This window comes from Mesoplodon bidens, assembly GCF_964165515.1.
Source record: "Mesoplodon bidens genome assembly, chromosome: 3".
In the NCBI taxonomy this organism is placed as follows: Eukaryota; Metazoa; Chordata; class Mammalia; order Artiodactyla; family Ziphiidae; genus Mesoplodon; species Mesoplodon bidens.
Window position 1 is genome coordinate 20344249 of NC_138178.1, and position 18842 is coordinate 20363090.

An 18842-nucleotide genomic window follows, 5' to 3' on the forward strand; every position below is an offset into this window, starting at 1 on the left:
CCACAAATATGGTGATTTAATTCAATAAATGTTTATTGAGGGCCTACCATGTGCAAAGCAATCTGCTGGTCCAGTGGGGGATAAAAGGCTATATGAGAGAGGGCTCCTGCCTTTCAGAAATTCAAAATTTCCCAAGCTGGGGGATCGCTAATCAGAGCATTCCATGACTTTTGGAGAAGTGTTTGGGTGTTGAAAAAGTTACCAATGTCCTGCTGTCCCGCCAGCTCCTGATCTGTTTTTACCCCGATTTATTTCATATATCAAGCTATTTATGGCTTTGTTTTGTTTGCTTTTTGTTTTTGTTTTTGCCTGCACCGTGTGGGATGCGGGATCTTATCAATAGTTTCCTGACCAGGGATCGAACTCGTGCTCCCTGCAGTGGGAGCGTGGAGTCTTAACCACTGGACCGCCATGCAAGTCCCACTATTTTTGGATCAGGATCATTAAACACTGGTCTTCACAAACCTGGCTTAAATGTATGTAGGAAGACCCAAAGGGAAGCATATACATTGTATTTTCTTAAAGAGTGTACAAAGGAGATCACATTTGTGAGCTAGAAGGAGAAGCCTTAGAGACCATTTGAGACCTAAGCTTATGCACGGTTCTCAAGGTTGCATCCTTTGGAAGAGGCCGTGACCCTGCCTCCTTCCTCCCCTCCTCTCCCATAGTGCACACAGCACCCAATTTCTTGGTGTCAGTTTTCAGCAGCTGGAAAAGAGAGATAATAGCCACCGTGCAGAGCTGCCAGCTTTAGTAATTCTAGTTCCTGGAATCAAGGACAGGAAGCCTTTTAGTTATTTGCACGCCCTAACTTTGCTAGCTTCTCGTGAATAAATCATTTAACTGCCAGCTAATTACAGTATTGGAAAGTTTACATCATTCATCTTTTTATGGAACCTCTTGATGGACGATTCTGGAGATTAAAAGTCTTGACAATTTCCATGATCTAAAAAAGGAAAGCTGACCTAGAGAAATATGGGACAAAAGATCAGCATTTCAGAAGTCTCAAGCAGCAATGGGATCTTACACAGTAGCCTATTTAAAGTGGTGCTGATTTGAACACTTAGATTAAGTTCCTGGAAAAAGACAGAAATGTGACTTTTGTCAGAAGCAGTGCCATTTTATTGAATGAATGATAATTTTGCACTTTCTAAGTACCATGCACTTGCTTCCAGGTAACAACCCTATGAGGCAGGTACTATTGTTATGCCACTTTACAGACGAAGAAACTGAGGCATAGGGAAAATTAAAGTGTCCAAGGTCCTGACAGCTGGTCAGTAGTTGAGCCAGGAATGAAACACGTCCATCCCTCGACCTGCCAGTTGACACCAGCTGAAGCCGGTCGTTTTCGTGCAATGCCTCGAAGCCCTGCTCCAGGTCCTGGCTCTCCAGTGCCGCCCGGGCCCTCCCTCCCTCCCTCGGGGTTCCAGGCGCCGCTTCTGGCCGCGCATCCGGGGGAACAGCGCCCGAACCCGGCAGCCCTGGCAGCGCGCCCCCGCGGCCGGCGGGAACGCGGGAGCGGCGCGCACGTGCCGCCGGGAAGAGGCCGCCCGGGCCGCCCCAAGATGGCGGCGGCCGCGGCCGCAGCGGCGTCGGAAGGCAGCGGCCCGTGAGGCGGGCGGGGCCGGTGGCGTGGAGGCGGGGTCCCGGGCGAGCCGCCCTGGGAGGCGGGGGCCGTTTCCATAGCGGCGGCAGGAGGTGTCGCGCCGGGGAACTTCCTGGTTCTAGGGCTCGGCTTCGCCGGGATCCTCTTGGAAGGGAAACAATGGGGCGGAGGGCACTGCGGTAGCCGCCGCCGCGCCGGGACCTCCTGGGCCCCCGGGACTCCCCACGCTGCCTCCGCCGACGGGACCGTCCGGAGGTAAGTTCATTTTCTCCTCTACCCCCGCCAGGGGCCGGCGGCGGTGGGGCTCGGCGCGTTTCCTCCAGGCAGGGACTCGGAGTTGGCCCCGGGGAGCCGGACGCCGCCATTCCCGGCCCCGGGGGAGGTGGACGGAGCAGCGCTCCCCGTCCCCGCCCTCCAGGGGCCCGGGCCGGCTCCGGAAACGAGCGCGGCCGCCCTGGCCCCCACCCCCTGGAACCTGGACGGCAGGGTGCTGCGGGTATGATTGGCAGGTTGGCGGGCGCCGGGTAGGGGGCGCAGGGGGGCGTGCGGGGAGGGTCTGGCGGGGCCGGCGCGGGAGGGGACCTGCCGACTGGTGAAGGGGGGCTCTGGAAGGGGCGGGGGTCGGCCAGGTCCGGGGGGAGGGGAGACCCGCAGCCTCTCCCTCCCCCCGAGCAAGTTTCGGTCCCCGGGAGACGTGTCTCCCTTGCAAGTTTCAGTTGCGTCCTCCAGAGTCCAAGTGGGCAGGACTGAGGCAAACTTCGTTCTTTTAAATTATTGCCTTCCTGCCGCGGGACTTCGTTTCGACTAGGCAAGAGGAGGATGGGGTGAATGAGGGCTTTGGAGAGGCTGGAAATCTCTGCGCCTTTGCAGAGTTTGCAAAATAGTTTGGAGCTCACAGCCGGGTGTTGGTGCGGCAGTTGTGATGCGGCAGCATGGTTACTGGCAGGTATTTTAATGCCAAGAAATGTGAAGAGTCTATGAATCCACGGGTGGACATTTCTAGAAATTGAAGATTCAAGTCTGCCCCCCCTTCATTTTAATCCACGGATGCTTTTTAGTCAGTAGATTTCAACCTGAGTTAAATGAGTCCCTTACGGGACTGGGAAGGAGTTTTGAATTGGGGCAATACCCAGTCATTGGAAATAATGTGACACATAGAAAAACAGTGGGGACACGGTCTTAAATATTTTGTTTGCTGGAAGAAAGTGATTTCAAGCCTGTATTAATCCATTTATAAATAGAAGTAAGTCTTTGGGATAGATATTTAATATTTCGCAGCACAGAGAAGTTGGACAAAACTTTAGATATCACCCTGGCCAACTCCCTCACATGTTGAATCTATGAGAAGTTCTGTTACAGGGAAGTCAGGGTACTTTTTTCTTTTGTGAAGTCATCTTAACAAGAATCAAATTAGCCAGCATCAAATGGACAGTTGGTTTATTTGCTTTTATTTCTCACTTTGTCAGACCCGAAAATTAAGAAAAACGTTTCTGAGCTTGCTGGGGTTTTTTATAGTACAGTCTGTAAACATAGTCTAGTTTATTACTTAAAGTGGATGTTGTTGACCTTTGTTATATTCCACATAGGTAACTGAAATATGTCAAAATATGAGAAAAAAGCTACCCTAATAAAGGTATAAATTATTTTAGAAAGGAAAACCAGAGCCTTAATTCCAAGTACAGGTATTCTGAGTTAACAGAAATTCCTTTGCTGATTACCTATTTAAAGAATCACTGAGGTGTCACAAGGGCATTCAAAGAAACATCATTTCCCAAACATTAAGAACTTGGGCCCTGAGTCTTGCTGTTGGTGCCTACTTACTGTTTTTAGCTAGTCTGTCTGACTCTCTGGCATCCTTGTTTCTGGTGAGAATAGCTCAGTACCAGTTATAACATTGTTTGACATGAAATAGCTCCTCTGGAGGACAGCTGCCATTGGTTAAACAAGCCAGTAAGTAGAAGTGTCGGCTTTGGCACCATCTGTTAATTGGCTGGTCATCCTTGGGAACCAAGACAGCTTCCTGGCAGATCCAAGCTGGACTTCCAGTGCCAGGCAGAGGTTGTGCGTCAGGCTTTGCCTTCATGTTCGCATCTCTCTCAGGTTACTGTTACATTTTGTAGCTAGTGAAGATGGGTGAAAAAGAGGCCAGTAAATTTAAGCTAGTGGCAAGCTGAAATGAAACAAAATTACTTTGATTTGTAAATGCTAGTAATGTTAAGGCAGTTTGAAGCTGGCAAAAAAAACTTAGCCACAATACCAAAACTTTAAGAATTGCTGCTTCAGTTAGAAAGTGGCAAATGATTACATTTTCTGGTTTATGTTTGCAATTTCACTTCAACCATCCTTGTTTCGTTTTAGCACAATGGTATTGCTACACCAACAATACTCAGACCATTTATTACCAGAAAGGTATAGTTTGTCCCTTCAGTGTGATTTTTGAAAGGCATATTGCGTTGTTAGATATGATTTCCTTATATTTAGTGTCTCATTTTTTTTCCTATAGAAAGTGTCTCAATTTTACAGTGGAAGTCAATACAAAAATAATATTCATTTGAAAGAAATCTGACTTCTAGCACACTTCCTTATAGTACATGGGCATTAGAGCACGGGAATTAGAGTCACAGACTTGGAGTCTCAGCTGGTCTCTGCCATTTCCAGGTTATGGTATTTCATGCAGATAACTTAATTTTTTAAAGCTTGTTTCTTTGTAAAATTCTGGGGGGGATCATAAATTCACACTTGTTTGTTTATTCAACAAATATTTCTTGAGTGCCTTATTGTACCCATGACCTTGTGTTAGGTACCTTGTTTTCAACAACAGGAGGGATCAGTCCTTTGAAGTAAAGTACAGGGAGCTGTAAAACCTGCCACCAGGGAACCTAATTTGATTGGGAGTGGCAGGGCAAGCTGTCCTGAGGAAGTGGCTGGTAAGACCTGAAGGATGAGGAGAAGATGGCAGGTGGAAAGGGCAAGTGGGAGGGTGGGATACTTTGAGTACACGGTCCCTGAAGAGAAGGCTTGTGTGTTAGTTCCCTCTGTGGCACATACGCCACCACTGTTAGTTGTGGAGAGAAGGTAGGCTTTTGGCCCCGTGCTCGCATCATCTGAACCAGGTGAAAACAAAGGTGGCTCAGCCTTTGTAGAAAGGGAGTTAGTCTCGATGACTCTCACCTCGCTAGACTGGAGATGAGTCTGCACACTTTGTGTCTACTTTTATAACTCTGGCACCGATTACTTGATAGTTCTTATATCTGTTAAGTGGTAAATAAAAGGTTCTTTTATTTTCTTTAGCGAGATGCTGTATAATATCAGTATAGTGTTTTGATTTAATTTTGATAGTATTTTCCCTTGGAAGAGCTTAGACCCCCCCTTATTTAAAATATCTCCTCCTCACAAAATACAAGTAGCAATCCAGTGTAAAATTAAAAAAAAAAATTAGTAAGTGGCAGGTAGTTTCATTTGCTTATAGGAAGCTCAAGAGTGACTCTGGAGTTTCATATCTTGTTTGGTTAAGTATCTTTGGCTCTGAAGAGATTATTTAGTTATTCTCTGATAGAGGTATATGTTGCACCTGTGTCTTGTTGACATTGATAGTAGTGTAGAAAAAGTTTTAATTTTATCCTGGGATTTCCCTTCACTGAATTAACAAGTGAATTAAAAAATATTAGAGCAATGTTTTTCATGAAATAAGTGAAAGAATATCATTTTAAGCTTCTTAATACATTAATTTTGGTTAGTACTATTATATAGATCAGTAATGGCAAATTATTTTATTGCGGAATTAATGCAGCATTTATAAGCCAGTTGGTTCTCTGGATTTTTTGTTCCTGTTTCTTTTTGTTTGGCTTTTGGATGTTTTAATGCTTGTTAGCATATCTGCAGTTACATAAGAAAAGATAAGGTGAAATAAGACTTTGAAAAGTCAGTGACAATGGAAAAAAATGGAATAGATGTGGAGGTTAAAGTTTACAACGTTTAGGTGTGTGAGTGGGGGCTAGATATTTCTGTGTATTTTGCTGATGGCTCTTATAAAAATGAATTGGCAGATAACTTGATATTAATGGTTAAAAATTAAACATCTCACCTGTTCCATGTTCCTTTTTTCTCTTTCTAGATTTGTTTTGGATGGATTTTAAAAAATAATTATTCCATTTCCTCCTTTTTTATTAGCTGGGGATTATATATTCTTTTACTGTTCCTTTAGTATTTGCCTAAGAAACTCTAATCTTTTCTCTACTTATCAAAGTGTAGCATTAATTGAGACTTTCACCCTTTTTCCAGATAATGTTAAGGCCTTTAAAAACATGTAAGTCAATTTCTTTCCTATTTTTTAAACCTATTTCATTGTTATCATGTTTTTAAATGCATATATGCATTATACCCCAAAGACCTATTTCTGTTGTTTTGTACCATTATTAGTTAGACTTACTGCCTTTCTTTTCCTTTATTCCTTCTTGTGATACAGACCTTCCTTCTGAAACAATTTTCCGTCTGCCTGCAGAATACCCTTTAGTATTTTCTTTAGAGTGGATTTAGTGTTGAAAAAATTTCAGTCTCTTAGTTTATCTGAGAATGTTTTTATTTCACCTATATTCTTGAAAGATACATTTTGCTAGGTATAGAATTCTACATTGGAGATACATACATACATATATTTATATATTAGTTCTTTGAAGAAGAGATTATTCTATAATCTTTGTTTCTATTGAGAAGCAGCTGCAGTTTCTCACTTTGTTGGTAATTTGTTTCTTTCTCAGGCTATTTTTAAGATTTTCTTTTTGTCTTTCAGATTTTATTTCAGATGATGTCCTCCCCCGGCCCCCCTTTCCTTTTCTTGCTTGGGCGTATACCTGTTAATGCTGTAACCTGATGTCTTTCATCAGTCTTGGGTAGTTTTCAGCTGTCATCTCTTAAAATATTGCTTCTCCCCATTTCTCATGCTTCATCTTTCTGGGACTTCGGTTCCAGTGTTAGGTCTCACTGACTCCTCTGTGTATTTCACCTGTCTTCTACGTTTTCTATTTTTTTCTTTTTTTCTGGACATTTTCTTCTGGCCTATCTTCGGTTTACTAAGTTAGTCTTCATCTCTGTCTAATTTGGTCTTAAATGTGTTCATTCTCTGGGTTCTTAATTTTGGTTATTGTATTTTTCATTCTAGAATTTCAGTTTGCTTCTTTTAAAAATCTGCTATGCCATTTTTATAGTTACTAATTCCCTATCAAAATGTTAAAGCTTTGCATGTATCTCTGTGGACAGAGTAAGCATGTAACTGTCCCAGAGTCCTGCAGGTTTTTTCTGTCGTCTGGTGTTTCTCAAGGAGTCTCATCTCCTTGTATGCCTGCTCATCTTTGATTGTGTACTGTTCATTGTATTTGAAAAATTATTTCTAGAAGTAATTATAGATTTAGATAAGGATTTTTCTGTTGCTTTTGCCAGGCACTTAGGATCACCTTGATCCAAATTGAGATTGTTTTTTGGCGTCTGTGCAAAGACTGGTTTAGTTTACTTTTGTGTTATTCTTTCTTCTGGAATTCAGCTTTTCGAAGTCTTATTCCAAAGCAGGGGATGGCTCCCTTGGTGGCTCTTGTGCTCTGACATGTTGTCTTCCTAGCTTGCAAGGCTGCCTAAGTGCATTTTAGCCTCTCGGGCACCTCCCTTGATTGGGCAAACATTTCCAGGAGGAAAGAAGCCCCAGGGTACCATGGTCCCCATTTTGGATTCCTCTTCTTAGACTGTGGCTGGTAATTCCTCATTATCTTGTTAGCTCTTTGATTGCCCCACCTCTCGCCACCTTTAAAAAATTAAGGTGTAATATACATATAATAATATGCACTAATCTTAAATGTATACCCTGAAGAATTTTTATAAATGTAATTAAGTATATAATCACACCCAGTTTAACGTATAGAATATTTTTGCCACCGAAGTAGGCTCTGTCACACTCCTTCCCAATCCATAACACCTTCCTCCCTTGCCTCAAGTAACAATTACTCAGTTTTCTCTCACCATAGAAGTTTTCTAGTTTTTCGTCAAAATGGTATCATACAATATGTACTCTCTGGTCTGGCTTGTTTCATTCAACATTGTATCATTATCAATGAGATTCAGCTATGTTGTTGCAAGTAGCATTAGTGTTTCTTTTTTATTGCTCTGCACTTTTTCTAGTTTACTGTGGCCTCAAAAAAAATTGCTTCAAAACTCAGTGACTTAAACAATGACAACATTTATGTTTGTCACAAAACTGCAGTTTGGGCAACGCTTGTCTCTGCTTCATTTAGTTTCAAGTAGGGCGGCTCGAAGGCTGGGCCTAACGTTGTTTGAACATTTGCTCCCACAGCTGGTGGTTGATGATAGAGCATCTTAGGTGGCCTGAGTTCGTCACTGGGTGGTGGCCGGTTCCCAGGGCGGTCATCCTGCACATGCAGCCCGGGGAGGGGGGGATGTGGAGAGCCAGATGGACGCTAGGTCACCTGTTAGGAACCGACCCAGGTTTAGAGAGAGCAGAAACCTGTTGATGAGAGAGATGCAAGATTCAGGAAGAACATGTGAGTCGAGAAATATTGCAGTGACTGTTATTGGAAAATACTGTCTGTCGTAGTAGTAACCTAACATATGAATGTATCACAATTTATTTCTCCATTCTACTTTTAATAGGCATTTGCATTATTTCCAGTTTTGGGCTGTTATAATAAAGCTGCTATGAACATTCTTATACATGTATTTTGTTGGACATATGGACTCCTTTCTTTTGGAAGTATCCCTAGAAATGGAATTGTTGAGTAATAGGTAGATAAATATTTAGTTCTTTGAGTTACTACCAGTTTTTCAAAGTGGTTGTACCAATTTTTACCCTCTGATATTTTTAATAATTAAAAAATATACTTTATATATACATTTATATATATATTTTTTGGTCTAGGTTTTTGTCTTTAAGAAGGTTGGTGTGTAATATGTGGCTTAGCTTTGTCGGAAATGCAGGTCCCTTATTTTGTCTTTTATGTAACTTTCATGTGTTTGTGTTTTACTTTCCCAGCTAATGATTAGTTATTAGAAAATAGAGGCTAAGTAGAATAAGTAATAGACTCATGTGAAGTAATAGACTCATTTTGAAAGCAGCATTTTAGAATTATGTATTCCAATTAGTTACCATTAGTAGACTACATTAGTTGCTGAAGAGAAATTTCTTTTTAGAAATTGCTTTTTAGAGATATGAAACCCTATTCAACATCAATTTATATCACATGTTATGATCAGTTTGAATTCTAAGCTCCTTCACCAGACTTGCTTGGGAAATATTTTTCTTTTCTTTTCTTTTTTTTTAAAGAAATATGCCCTTCCAGGCATTTCACTATTTTTTAAAAAATAAATTTATTTATTTTTTATTTTATTTTATTTCTTTTTGGCTGTGTTGGGTCTTTGTTGCTGCGCGCGGGGGCTACTCTTCATTGTGGTGTGCAAGCTACTCATTGCGGTGGTGTGTCTTGTTGCAGGGTACAGGCTCTAGGCGCGCTGGCTTCAGCAGTTGTGGATCGCGGGCTCCAGAGCACAGGCTCAGTAGTTGTGGTGCACAGGCTTACTTGCTCCGTGGCATGTGGGATCTTCCCGGACCAGGGCTCGAACCCGTGTCCCCTGCAATGGCAGGCAGATTCTTAACCACTGCGCCACCAGGGAAGCCCAGTATTTTTCTTTTACAAAAACTTTTTCCTACAAAGTTGATGATCTGCCATCACTGAGGATTGCCAAAATAATATCATATGGATTCTCCCTTTGAATTTAGGATTACCTTTAATTACTTCACTGTTAGTAGTCATTTTGACTTTCTTCCAAGTGTCCTTTGAATCTGCCATCCCCCCCCTTTTTAAAACATGACCAACATTTTAGACCAGTTTTTTCCAGCTCATACTTGGTTTATTGCAATAATTTATTAATTGAGTCTAGTTATTATGCTGAGGAAGTTAGAATCTTTCTTAGTTATCCATTGATCTAAAATTACTTTTTAGGTCACAAACCCTACAGTGCTAGAAAGAGAACTTAAAAATTATGTTTCAACTCCTTTATTTTATAATAAGACCAAAAATGGATCCATGCTTATGCATGTGTCAAATATATGAGATATTTAGTTTATGAAAGCATTTTTTTTTGTCATGCATAATCCCTTGACAATCTTGAGTGGTAGCCAGGTTGAAAAGGCTAACTTCTCATTTTATGGATAAAGAAACCAAGGCTTAGAGAAGTGAAGTGACTTGATCTACATTCCTAGAGCTGGTTAATGGCAGAGCTGGACCACTTTCATCTTGGACTTGCTGTATGTTGAGTGATTTTGTTACATTCTGCCATCAGCTTGCTGAATTCCAATTTTATTGACATCCTACGTGAATTTTCTTTTTTTCACCTGTATACATTCACATTTTTTTGCCCATACATTTACTGATTTTAACTCAGTATAAGGCCTTTGCATGAGCTGAAGCCCTTGACTCCCATCTTCTTTAGGACTTTTGTCCTATGTTCTGTTAAAGGCAGGGTGGCTGGGATCAGGTTTGTCTCGATTGCTGTATCTCAAGCCTTTTGAGAAGTTTTTCCATGTTGTAGAGCTGAATTAGTATTTATTGAATGGATGGATGGATATATTCTTGTGTTTAGAATCCAACTAGATGTAAATTCCTTAAAGTTGGGCCTGGAATCCTGTCTGCTTTTCTTTTTAGTCCTCATAGTGTCTGCAGCAGTGCTTATATTATACTTAGCTGTATGTAATTTTTAACTGACTTTTTAAATGAGGCCAGGCCCCTGAAAATCAGAGATCCTGTACCCTTCATTTTAGCTTTTATCTGTAGACCTCAGGCATTATGCTTAGTTCTGGTAGGATCTATCAAGTACATTAGGCAAATGTGACATGTAAGCAAATTATAAGCTGCTTTTGAAAGGCCCTGCGTCTCTGTAGCTGAGATAGGAAAGGAAGCCTTGGGAAGGACATTTGTTTTCTTGAATACCTAGAAGTTGACGCGCGTTGACCAGTGTAAAGCTACTAGAATTCGATAAGTCCTTCTGGAAACCTAACTTAAATTCTACCTGTAGAAGGGGAAATCAGACCTGGTTCTTATCTGATGCTTCATTAACATACACGTGTAAACAAGCCTAGGAAACCGAAGGATTTCTCATTTTGCCCATCTCCTTCTCTGATCTTATTAGCAGGAAGTACTTTGTTGGTTGAGTGAATAAGGTAAATAAACCTTCTACTCTAGCTGTGATAGAAGATTTGCTTTACTTCTCTTGAGCAGGGAAAATACTGAGAGCCATGGGAATTCAGCATTGTGTTTCAGGGGGTGTAAACTGCAGAAAGAGCATTCTTTATAGAAAGCTCAAGAATTGTGAAAGTACAGTGGTGAGACCATCCATGTCAATGAATAATGACTTTAAATATTAATTAAAGTTTTCTTCATCTGGCATAAGAAGACATTACCTGGAATCTGCCCTGACATATTTATTTGAACTAATGAACTGTGCATCTGAATTAAGAAGGGAAGGTACTAGAATTGCTAGGATGTGAGTTCCACGAGGATGGGGTATTTGTTTTATTCGTGGCTGTGTATCCAGAGCCTAGAACACTGTCTGGCTCATAATAGCTGCTCAGTAAATATTTATTGAATGAATAGTAAATTTTTATATTATCTGTTCATTTTAAATTTAAAAATTGAACATTAATCTCTTTAAGTATTGGTTTATAAGCCTTTGGGGAAATACATTTAAGTTGGTTGAGGCATCATTTCTGATACTTCTTGCTGATTGTGAGAAAGTGGCACAAAGCACATTGGAGAGCATTCATTCACTCACTGTCATTAAATTTCTCTGCGATGTTTTTTAAATGGATGCATGAGACTCTATTACATGTACATTAACAATTCATTTAGTCAGTCCCTTATTGTTGCACATTTAAGTTGTTTATACTTTTTTTTTCCTGTTACAAATAATCCTTCAATTAAGACAATTTTCTTAAGCTTTTTCTTGGGATGGTAGTTCAATGCATGGCAATTCAGCAAAACAGGATCTAGGAATTTCTACTAGAAAATGAACTTGTATTATACAGCTGTGAAGGTGAGATCAGAATCTTCAGTGATCAGATAGCTGAGAGCAGATGCACAAATGACACAGCTCTTTGGGAAGGCCAAAGAGCTGTTTGGAGAATGTATAATCATCAGTCTTTTCACGTAAATTCCCTCTTGCATTTTATAGTGGACCTGGCTATCACTTGTATTTGTCTCTTTCTCTTAAAGAATAAGTGAGTCAGGGCTTCCCTGGTGGTGCAGTGTTAATAATCCGCCTGCCAAGGCAGGGGACACGGGTTCGAGCCCTGGTCCAGGAAGATCCCACATGCTGTGGAGCAACTAAGCCCGTGTGCCGTAACTAATGAGGCTGCGCTCTAGAGCCTGCGAGCCACAACTACTGAAGCCCGCGTGCCACAACTACTGAAGCCCGCGTGCGACAACTACTGAAGCCCACGCACCTACAGCCCGTGCTCCGCAACAAGAGAAGCCACTGCAATGAGAAGTCCGCACACCACAGCGAAGAGTAGCGCTCACTCGCCACAACTAGAGAAAGCCCGTGCGCAGCAATGAAGACCCAACGCAGCCAAAAATAAATAAAATAAAAAATAAATTACTTTAAAAAAAAGAATGTGAGTCACTACAACTCTTTCTACCTCTTAATTATGGCTTAAGATTGTAAATGCATTTAGCTCTTTTATACATGTGATTACTTACATATGTTGTCATTTTTATTTATAATCATTTCTGAACTTTGTTGGAAAAGTTTTGCTTTTTCATATTAAAAAATATATTCATACAAAGGACTATATGCAATGTTATGTAAGGTGTAATAGAATGATATTTGTACTGTCCCCTCCCTCAGGTTAAGTGGTAGAATGCCAGCACTGCCCTCTTGGCTCACACCTCCCTACAACTCCTCCTCTACCTTACTCCTGTCCCCAGAAACTCTGGGATCCAGCATTCTCTTGCTTTTCTTTATGGTCGTATTACATATGTACAGTTCCTAAAAAACATTGTTAATTTTGCATATTCTTAAACTTTATATAAATAGTATCACTTTGTGTGTGTATACACATATGTATCAGTATATTTGTAGTTTTTTATATGTATATATACGCACATGTTCACAAATTTAGTAAAATTTTTTAGTAAAACTAATACCCACAAATTTAATTTGCATTTAAAGTTAATACCTTTGGGCTTCCCTGGTGGCACAGTGGTCAAGAAGCCTCCTGCCAGTGTGGAGGACATGGGTTCAATCCCTTGTCCGGGAGGATCCCACATGCCGCGGAGCAACTAAGCCTGTGCGCCACAACTACTGAGCCTGCGCTCTACAGCCCGCCTGCCACAGCTACTGAAGCCTGCGCACCTAGAGCCCATGCTCCACAACAAGAGAAGCCACTGCAATGAGAAGCACGCGCACTGCAACCAAGAGTAGCCCCCACTTGCTGCAACTAGAGAAAGCCCACACGCAGCAATGAAGACCCAACGCAGCCAAAAATAAATAAAATAAATAAATAAATAATAATAAAAAGAATATATAAAGTTAATATCTTTCACCTTGGTATTAGTCATCTTTTGCTGTAATAATTCTGGGTAACAAACTACGGCAAAATTTCAGTGATGTACAGTGACAGACATTTATTTCCAGCTCACAGGTTTGGCAGTCTCTGCTGTGTGTGGCTAGGTTGGCTGGGTTTGGCTAGAACCTGTGGGTTGGGTTCAGTTGTGTGCTGGGTATCTCCTGATTCTGGGACTAGCAGTGACTGGGATGCACTGTCTGAGTACAAGAGAACACAGACAGCGCAGTGCTCTTAAAGCCTCCAGTTAGAACTGGCACAGTGTCAGTTCTCACATTCCAGTACGTCATGTGGCCAGACCCTCAAATCCATGAAGTGGGGAGTATCCTCCACTCCCAGGGAAGCCACGGCAAGGACAGCACGTGATGGAAGACATATGAACAAAAGATAGTGTCTGCCACATCTTCCTTCTGAAAAACAGCATAAGAAACTTGGACTGTTTCCATTCCTGTATCTCCCTTCTAGATTACATGCTGCTTTTGCTCAGTATTTTAGGTTTGTTTTTATACCTCCTAATTTAGAAATTATACCTCTAATACTTGTTTCCATTTACTCATTTTTACAATCCTCTTTTCTCACCATTCTTTCCTGTATTTCAGACCTTCTTTTTTGGCATCATTTTCCATCTTTGTGAACTACAGTTTTGGAAGCATCCTTAATGATTACAGTGTACTCCCTCAGTTTGGGTCTGAAATTTTCTTTATTTTGCCCGTTTTCTTGAAAAGATAGTTTAGCTGAGTTGGGTACATAATTATAGCTTAACAGTTATTTTCTCTTAGAACTTTGAAGATATTATTGTCTTCTGGCTTCCATGGTTGCAGTTGATCAATCAGTTGTCAAGTCTGATTGTTCCTTTGTAAGCAGTTTGACGTTTGTTTCTGGTTGGCTTTAAGAACTCCTTGTCATTGATGATTTGCAGTTTCACCATGATGTCTCCAGGTGTCAATTTCTTTTTTTTTAGAAAAAATTTATATCTCTTGGAATTTGCTGAACTTGAATCTGTGCAGTACTGTTTTTCATCAGTTCAGGAAAATTCTCAGCTATTCTCTTTTTGCATATTGTCTCTCCCTCATTCTTTTTGTTCTCTTTCTAAAATTCCAATTAGATATACATATTAGATATTTTATTCTATTTTTCACGTCTCTTAATATTCCTTTATTTTTTTAATCTGTCTTGTTGCATTCTGGATCATTTCAGGTCCATCATCTGGTTTGTTAATTCTCTCTTTAGCAGTATCCAGTTTGCTGAACTTGTCCATTGAGGTTTAATTTTAGTTATCCTCTTTTTCACTTGATTCTTTAAAAAATCTGCTGCCCTCTTTTTTGCTCATATTTTCCATTTCAGTTACTATTTTGAAACATTAATGTACCCTCTTTTTAAAAAAAATTGTGAATTATATACTGATTTCTGTTGTATCTTGCTTATTATCCTTAGTTTTACAATTTGAACTTGTTTTTATGGTAAGTTTATCTGTGGGGTTAAGAGTGCTTTCTCCCAGAGAAGAATTTCAATTGAGGACACTGTCAACCCAGGGCCACTTAATTTCTAGGCTTGAGATTTTCACAATGTACAAGTAGTATGAATTTGAACTTGATACCCGTGTGAAGGTTGGTTTTGGTTACAAACTTCCGGGGAATATTCCCCTTCTCCTCCCAAAACACCAATAAGCCTAGATTCAGGGGAGAATTTTTCTCTAGTCTCCGTTTGTGGTAGATTGTTTTTTCATAGTTTATTCTTTTTTATTGAAGATTTAGTTCTTCAGGGACCAGGCTTTAAGTGCTTATCTTTAGTGTGACTTCCCATATTGTGTAGTATGAAGCTTTTGCTTTGTCCCATGCATGACTGTTAACACTGAAAGCTCTTCAGCATTATCCAATAGAATTTTCCATGATAATGGAAATATTATATATCTGTGCTAATATGATAGCCAATAGTCACCTTTGAAATGTGGCTAGTGTGACAAAGGAACTGAATTTTAAATTTTAGATGCTTTAAGTTAATTTAAAATTAAAAAGCTACATGTGGCTAGTGGCTCAGTATTGGACAGTATAGCTTGGTTATGGGGGATTGTCAGTGCCTCTAGAGCAGTTGCTGGCATCATTGCCCACCTACCACTCTCTATTTGTGCTCCTGTTTACTTTTTTGGTCTCTGAGGACATCTCTTAGTTGCTTGTGAGCTTTGCTATGCATTCAAAAGGATAGTTCTTATATTTTTATCAAGCATTTTTAGGTGTCACATAGCAAAAGGGTTCTCAAGCCGTTTGGACACAAGAATTGCAGAAAGAGAAGTCTCTTACAGCTTTATTATATTAGTTAGTGAAGTACTTATCTTGAATGATAAACATTGGAAAGTTCATAGCAGAGTGGTGGGAATTCTTTAAATAGAAACTGACCATGAAATTAAAAATTATGAGAAAGAATTAATTAAATAATTACTTTGTCCTTATTCTACAAAATTTTTAAAGATGCTAAAAGATAAAAATAGAACTGTGGGTAAAGTTTTTAAAGTCTTGCACATCATCTTCAGCTTCTTGGTGTCAGTAAGTATTTTATGTATACAAGAGCACATGAATGAAAAAGTATACACGTATTTAGAAGGAAAAGTATTTTGAAAATGGATGGAAATAAACCAAATGAGTTTAAGAGATCATAGTGAATGGTGGTATTGGGGGAATAGGTAAATCCTCCTGGATTTAGCAGGAGCGTGTGTTAGTAATTTAGTTGTAGGGATTTTAAAAAAAATCTAAATAATGAGTCCTAGCTATTTCTCACATAGACATTTCTTTTTCTCTTATAGCCAAATATTTTAGAAACATGCAGTTGTTTTTTAATATTTATGAATTAAAAAGTCTAAATTCTTTGTAATTTCTGTTACTTCAGGATTTGCTTACTCTTTTGAAACCATAGGTAACTGATTATTTTTTTATATTCATATTTCTTATTGTAGTAAAATACACATAAGATTTACCATTTTAACTATTTTAAAGTGTACAGTTCAGGTACATTAAGTACATTCACATTAATGTACAGCCATCACCATTCATCTCCAGAACTTTTTTCATCTTCCCAAAATGAAACTCTTCACCCATTAAACACTAACTCCCCATTTTCCGTTCCTCCAGCCCCTGGCAACCACCATTTTACTTTCTGTCTGTGTGAATTTGACTTCTCTAGGTCCCTCGTATATGTGAAATCATAGAGTACTTGTCCTATTATGACTTGCTTATTTCACTTAGCATAATATCTTCAAGATTAAATTTGATTTTTAAAAATTATAATTTGTGATGAGATTAAAAATGGAGATTACATTAGCTTTTAGTAGAGATTGGGAATCTTTGTGTATTTTCTTTGTAGAAGTTATTGTACAATGAAATAAATTAATGTTAATTTGATCTCCAGACAGAATATTATTAGAAACAATAGAATGTGCTACTGTATGTTGTGGTTTATAATTCTATTAAATTTAAGTTTTAAAATAATTAAAAGTGGGACTGTTGAGCTAGTTTTAGAATAGATGATCTGGTGTTATAAAACCAGAAATCCTTTTAAATACTTCCATAGGTTTTAACTGACTAAAAGTGACAGGAGGGACTTCTCTGGTGGCACAGTGGATAAGACTCTGCACTCCCAATGCAGGGGGCCCGGGTTTGATTCTTGGTCGGGGAACTAGATCCCACAGGCGTGCCACAACTAAGAGTTCGCATGCCACAAATAAGGAGGCCACATGCCGCAACTAAGGAGCCGGCAAGCTGCAACTAAGGAGCCTGTGAGTCACAACTAAGGAGCACGCCTGCCACAACCAAGACCCAGCACAACCAAATAAATAAAATAAACTAAATAAAAATAAATATTAAAAAAAGTGACAGGAATTATTTTTAGGTCATGTTTAGTGCCTGCAGTAAAGAAAAGGATATGGTGGAGTTTCTTTCCTTTAACTGGACCTTGAGTTCCCTGTCAGGATGGGTGTCAGCAGGCCTAAGGAGGCCTGCTGTAGCCTTACCACTTGTGCATATCAAGCGTTATCACAAAAGTTGGAGGAGCCACTTGAAAGAACCCATAGTAGGTTAGCATGAGGATAAATTCTTTGCTGAAAATAAACAGCAGTGGCTCAAGTTCCTGGAAAATGCATTGAAAGGCCAGATTTTGCAGAAATATCCCGATAACGCCTTTTATTTGAAACTCTGGATTTAAGACAGTACTCTTTCCCTCTTAGATGATGTGAAAAACAACAAGTAAGATTTTTCTTCTTTCTTCTTCGTATGTCCAGGTGGTAGCATTTTGAGGAGGAGGAAGGGAATCTGAAAGTTTTATCATTTGTGCTTCTGAACTGCCTCATTGCTGAAAAGAATTGGTAACCACCTACTTGGGGATGGAGGGTCTGCATTTCAAAGCTGTGATGAGCATAAAGAATCTTGAACATAGGACTTCAGTTACAAGTAATTTAAAAATATGTTTTCTAAGAACTACTCCATGACATTAATTCCAACTCATGCATTGTTGCATATTTGTCAAGTACATTTATCACCTCAGATAGTTATGTTATAAATCCAGTGTTTATAAGTTTTATTATCCTGGTTTTTTTGAGGTTACTATTTTTAGTTCTGAGAAAACTCCTAATATCTGAGGAACTTCAGTCCTTGAATAAGTTTTTATTTGGCAGTTTATAACTGTGGGTAGGAGGAGTGCACGACTTAGTACAAAGTGCTTTGATGTTGCCATGTAGGAATTTTAAATTAAGATAAAAAAACTTGATATAATCATGAACAAAGAGAGAAGTCCCTGGGCAGAGAGAGGACCCCACAGGTGTGAGCGAGCTGTGCGTGAGCTCTCGGGGTCCCTTTGAGCGGGTAGTCTCCTCTGTGTCTCTGTGACACGGGGCTCCCGTCCTCGGTCACCTGTCAGTGCTTTCCTCGGGGCAGCGTGCGCCACCTCCTAGTCTCCTGGCCGGGAAACAAGTCTAATAGACTCGGCGAAGCGCCAGGAAGAAAGTGTATTCATGGTGAGAACCTTTCGTTACGTGGATTATGTGTTGTTTTAGAATTTTCCCTATAGCTTCTCATTTTCTTTGGGATAATTGGGTTATCTGGAAATGGAAATCATTTAATAGTATCCACTGCAAGACGAAGAGGAGGGCATGTGGGGTGGGGGCCAGGTGATTATGCGGTAGCCCGGCGGAGATAGGCCACTGCTAATTACAGCGTGTGGACCCTGCTGGGCGTCCAGAATTTCCATTCGGTGAATTTATCCTTCTTTTGTATATTACACAGTATGAGTAGAGATGTTTTATAGATGGGGCAAGCATTATTTCTTCAAAAAATGGTTCCTGAACTGAAATCTGTTTCAGAAGCAGAGGTCCTTGGTATTATGCTATTTTCTTAATGGATCTAGAAAGTAATCACCGCCTCTGGTGATTGCAAGAAGTAGCTTATCAGTTTATGAAGGCAGCTACACATGACTTAGCACAAGTGTAAATTTTGTATCGAATCTGATGTTACCTTATTTGTGAAATTTCATATATTAGGTTTGGGGAGGCATTTGTGCATCCGTGGTTATGTTTAAATGTAGCATTAGTATTACTTTATGCCTCATTTTCTTTAATATATTATCAAGAGAGGA

At 39.9% G+C, this 18842-nt stretch overlaps 1 protein-coding gene across 2 annotated transcripts in view; it reads left to right on the forward strand.

The window, feature by feature from the left end:
• The first annotated feature begins 1665 nt into the window (after positions 1–1665).
• Positions 1666–18842, forward strand: part of USP6NL (USP6 N-terminal like) — a 149231-nt gene continuing 132054 nt past the window's right edge. For both annotated transcript variants that reach the window (XM_081229207.1, XM_081229208.1), the window contains exon 1: positions 1666–1861. The gene's annotated coding sequence lies outside the window, so the exon portion shown is untranslated. The remainder of the gene's footprint in view (positions 1862–18842) is intronic.